Raw genomic sequence first — 6000 nt, forward strand, 5'->3', positions numbered from 1 at the left:
GAAGCTCTGTGTTTGCCTCAAAAGGACTGCAAATTGTAGCGTCATACCACTGATGGCGACATGCCATGACCTGTGTCTTAGTAGTAATGTCGTTTGAAGCCTTCAGACAAAGATCCATGTACATTACGCACATGCACATACATTGTTTAGAAAGGTATTTTTATTCGAGCTTCTTCGTAACCTAAATCCAGCTTCCAGTTCCCACTGACTGTACATACACATACTACACATACTTTTTTTTTTTTTTTTTTTTTTTGCTTGGGTTTTTTTTTTTTTTTTTTTTTTTGCTTGGGTATATGGGAATGTTACATCATTCCTAATGACTAAACGTGTCGGTGTTGTGTAAAAGTTTGGGTAAAGTAGTTTATTTTTATTTAATATTTCACTACAACTAACATGCTTGTTCTCATTATCTGTAAGTGACTCCTCTGGACTGACTGGAACATACAATTGAAAGTATGTTGGCATTTCTCATTTGGCACTCAAGTCTGAAAGCTTCATTGATGATATTGAAAATGATCAAGTTTGAGCTTCCTATTTTCTGGTATAACTCTATGAAGGCAATAAGATTCTTCTGATTTGAAATGATTCGTCCCTGGAGTTTCGATTTTTCGTTTTCTTCCAACTGGAGAAATCTACAGGAAGTTATGATGTAACCTTGGACTTCAAACGGACACCTTTTGCAGGAGATGATTAACTGCAACGTTGTTGCTTTAAGTCTCCCCCCGGGGAGTGGACAGCCTCCTGCAGTGAACATTCAACTGTCGGTTTCGTCTCATTGTTTTGTTTTCACTCTGTATTTGAGGGTTTCTTTAAATCGCTTGTGTACAGTGTTGTTTCCTCCCAAAGGGCTCTTTGTATCCCTGTGGATATCCTATGTTCGACTGATTCTGTCTTTATTGTAGATTACAGACAGATGGATTGGTGTTCCTGTGTTGTGAATGGATAAAAAGCCATGACTGGGCACATAATTATTCTGAAGTAAGCAAGAAAGGAAAGAAGGAACGATGGAAGTGTCACTTAATTTCACTGTGTTAAATGTATAGATACTTCTTCTAGAGTTTTTTCTATTGTATATATTCCACTACTCCATTCCCAGGAACCCAGAATACTGGTAGTTTCATCTTCTAATAGGAAGCAGTTACATTTACCGGGTGTACGCTGTGTACCTGTTCTACATTTCATATCTGATTTATAAGTGGGTTGAGGGCAAGCCAGCAGTACTGGGCCCCCAGGACTGATGGTGGTGGTTACTGTTGGTCTGGGTTGTTGGAATTCGGCACGTGTTGAGTACACCAGTGGTGCATTCACACAAAGCACAGCTGACTTCCTGTTTGATAGCAGATGCCTCTGAGCGCACGAAGCCACTTCCGAAGCAGAGAGTACAGTAGGACATACAGCTGCTGATAAAGTCATTATGATGTCAGTGTCAAACTCCATATATGGGCGAGATTAATTGGTGGATCTGCGGGAGGGTGGATTTGAGATTACAAATTCACAGTATATGTGAAAAATAGATGTACTTCCTTGGCCGCGTGCACAGAGGTTTGGTAGTGATTTGTGAGATTAGCCGTTGGGCTGGACACCCAAAAAGAAACAGACAAACATGCCTCTAGATGGCTCGCCCCCAATGATCCACGTTGTAAAAAGATGGAGAACGGAGAGAAGAACAGAACGCAGATGGGAGAGAGCACAGAGAAAGGAGGAAGGGGAAGAGAAAGTTTGAACTGTATATCTAATACCTATCTGAGGCAACACTAATTCATGCCTAAAGAGGACATTATCTTCTGCAAGTTGAGAAATTATAAAATAATGATTTATCCTGATAATATTAGGAAGGATATCGCTGGACTGTGCTACAAATTTGGTTGAATTTATACACTCAGTTAAATGAACATTCAGGATTCTACAGTGCATTTTCCAAGACTGACTGACCCATCTCTTCTTTCTTCTCCTTATACTTTACTTTCCTTCACTCTCTGCTCCCCGCCCTTCTCTCTCTCTCTCCAATATGTGAGTCATACTGCAGTAGTAGAAGCAGCACCAGGGGACCTCCCTAAAAGTGCTGTATTTCTCCCTTGTCTCATTATATATTTTTTATAGAAAGTATTCTAAGGGATTGGACCAAGTAGTGTCAGGGTAGGAAGCTACAACTAGCCACCAACAACATGCTCTGCGTTTATAGTTTACCTGTGGCCTATATTAATTTGTAGCCATAAAGCTGTAGTAGGCAAAATTGTAAATTGGCTGGTGAGACTTGGGGTGTACCACTACCAGCTGCTGTGACTGGAAGAAATGTTAGGTTTACTGCACTGAGTGGAATTGTCTATTATGATGGAGAGGAGATTCTCCCGTTTCCATTTGTAAGAAAGTAAAGTAGAGAGTCTAGGTTGAAGAGGGTTTCCATGGATAGATAAATTACTCTTGTGTTCCAAAGCAGGGTGGAGCGCCAACATGTTTTGAAATAATCATAATACATTTAGGAAACAAAAAACAACCATCAATTGATCGAACCGTCTTTTCTGGTCAGGTTTAACGGTAAACGGCTTTTGGTGAATCTGTGGACTGTAGCTCTTGTGATTTTCTTTTTGGGCGTATGCATCCCTTGGTGAAATATTAGCAAACACTGGAGACACTGGAGACACTCTGCCACCATCACTCAGAATGATCTATTTGGTTATATTTCCACTGCAATTCAAACTATGTCCTTCTCTGTCACTTATGCCTTTTGCAAATAGAAGTATGATAACTATGACACATCATTCTGATGAGCAGAGTGGGAGGTTAGAACATTCCCACAAGCTACATTGCCTAGCCTACAAATGTTAACTTTTGTAACTGTTGGAGTTGCACATACTGTACACCTTGTCAGTCAGCTAAGTTCATTTTGTTTAGCAAAAGTCAGCATGCCAGTTAAATGTAGCTGTTGAAATTCAGAATCCACCATTTACCAGTGGCTTAAATAATTATCTCGTACATCTCATTATGGGGTGTCTCCACAGTATTGTTCAGAAACACATGTGATGCCTTTATTTGCATATTGATCTCATTTGTGTTTTCCGTAAAATGCTGTACTGCAAACGTACTTCTCTCCACAAAGCAATAATTGCTATGCTTCCTTCACTGATGCAAAATGGGTTTTCACTTATGAACTAAAGGACCATGTGAAATCTCATTTGAAATTGATAGACCAATATGAAAAATATTTCAGTCTTAATTTGCGTCATAAAGGCTTTGGCTTCATGGAAGCCACGGCAACTTGTAAACGGTACTGCCCTCCTAATGTTGATGCACTGTACCCAAAATGCACTGTTTTTTCAATGCACTGAGTAAAGCCTGAGTCATACGTCGTCGCACGATGCTGTCGCAGGTCAAAAATAGACAACCTACAAGGTCTCGATATGCGACAGACCATAGATTAGGCTTCAGTCAAGAGGGAGGGAGAATTTAGGCTACTGTAGACGGTGATCACAGGCCAGTTTTGCAGTTTCCACAATGGTTTAATAGGATTGTTTAGTATATGGGTTGCTGAACCCAGGTCAGATACATTTCTACTCTCTTCTACTCTACCACTTGCCACTTTGGCAGGTATGATGTATTTTTATCTTGTAAAGTTAAACCCAAGAAGCCACTTAATTGGAACACCATTTGAGTTGATCATCTGAAATTGTTCACCAACCCTAGACTGCAGGTTCTTGCTTTATGGCCAAGCTGCAACGCTGGACACCATCAATCTTTCTCTTTAATGATGTGAAAATGGCTCGTCTACAAGCTCATAACATATCACGGTGTGATACATTGTGAACATTAGGATGCCTGGATTTAAGTGGCAAACTTTGACCCTAATAGCCTCACTCACCTTAACACAAATTTTAAGGACAAAGATTAAATTATTACTTTTTCTGTGATGTGGCCAGTTTTGACTTTTGCACCTTGGCCGGGAGGTGAAAACCTGGATGGCGCACAAAATAATTCAACTTCACTCTGGATAATTCTGGCCTGTGATTTGTCAGTGGGTCTCTGTAGCAGTGTAGAATCTGACTGGAGGAGAATGCGGGGCTGGACACGCCAGCTGTTTGTTCGCTGCTCGGGTACCTCAACATCCTGTGGCCTTGCCTTACGCATGTGCATGTACATGTGTTTTGTCTTTGTTCTGTGTCTTAGTGTGTTGTCTGTGCTTAACATAAAGGAAGGTTGCCGCTATTTTAGCATTTTGTTTGGGAATAAAGCACACCACTACGGCAACCACTAAGGGTTGAAATGGTCACATTATTTACTTTACAATGGCCTTGTCTTAGTGCATTGAACTCAATGGGAATTGTATATATTGTATAAAATAGTGCTGTGTTGCTGCAACTAGTCAACCTACACAGCCCCTTATCACATTTTATCAGCAAATCAAACTCTTTTGTCTTTTGTAAATCCAAAGCAGTAGCTGCTCAGCCATGTGTTCTGTATCTTCTTGATGCTGGCAACGGCAGGATGCACTATTTTTTACAGAAGGATGTCCCTGCCTGCACACCACAAACCCGTGGGATGTTTATCTTTTGTATTCTATTTCATGTGGTAGAAGATCCCTTCACAGCCCAAACCTGTGGGCTGATTTCCCATTTTTCATAATGTTCAAACGGTTTCAAACATTTCCGAGACTTGGTGTGGGCTTAAGTGGTTATTTGCTAACGGTTAATTTCTCCTTTTCGCTACATAGTTTTACACACGGCCATTGTAGAGTGATCCTGTATGTGTGTCTAAGTTGTTGTGTTGTTGTGTTAAAGTGCTGGCTGTGATATTTATATCTGGGCATAGGAAGAGCTCTGTGCAGATGGGAGATAGATTGGGGAAATGAGATTGATAAAGGCGGATAAAGCCAAACTTCCTGATGTTGATGAGCTATTGTCCTGCTGTGGCGGCCCATAGTGTTCGGGAGAGATATATATTTTCATCTTATCACTGAACGGAGAAATCCCATTTTTAAATGACTGATGACCCAGATTTAATTGTAAACGGAAAGATATTTGGAGTTGGAGATTTTTATCTTTTTTTTTTTGTGGTGAAATTGTATTGTGTGCATTGTTGTTTGTTATGCTGACAAATATGTTGGATTTTGATGTTCCTGTTTTTTTTTCCCAAGGTTGCTTTCTTTCCTGTTGAAATGCTGAATCTCAGAGAATAAGACTTTTCTAAGTGGGGTGGTGGTGAAATGTTTCACCGTCCGGCTCCTGTCGACCAAAATGAGAACGGGGTTAAATGTAGCAGTTAGCTTTACTCTACTGTGTTCCTCATGCCCTTCTAGTGCCTTCTCTTGTTCAGGAACGCGACCGAGTCGTGAGGTTACTCGTTTGTTTAATAGTCCAGTTCATTTGAAAGTAGTTGGCATGTTCAAAATGGTTTAGTCCTAAACATTTTGTCTTGTTTGTCATGTTGTGTTGCCTTTGCACTTGTAACTGCATCATTTTATTCCAATGAGGTGGGAAGTAGCCACTAGAAGTAAAAAATAAATAAATGGTGGCTAAGTTTGTCAATTCTGCCAGCCACTTTGGCAGGGGCTTTTGAGGCGCAAGGAAGGAATGTTTGGCCTTAGCAGGCAAACCACACTGGCTGGTTTTATGTGTTTTATTTACATTTTATTAACAGGTTATGAGGGGTTAGACTAATGTTGACAAAAGTTACTCCCTTATTTGCTACAAATTAAACACTTACATACTTAGTCTCTCCATCTGCAAATGAACACTAGTATCTATTATTCCATCTATTATTTTTGTATTCAAAGACCTTTTGACTTGTAAACATTCAAGTGGCTAGTGAATGTTTGACCACCCTCCCGGCTGTGGCATACAGTAGCTTCCCACCTCAGTTGTCACTGCTTCAACTAACATTTGCAATATACTCCGAAGTCACCATTCATGTAGATATAGCTCTGTTATGTATGCTATCCCTTAAAATCTAAATGATTGGATTTTAAAACATTGTCATTTGCATATGTTGAGTAGTTGCATGACG

The sequence above is a fragment of the Nannobrachium achirus genome (genome assembly GCF_963921795.1).
Source record: "Nannobrachium achirus genome assembly, chromosome: 20".
NCBI lineage: Eukaryota > Metazoa > Chordata > Actinopteri > Myctophiformes > Myctophidae > Nannobrachium > Nannobrachium achirus.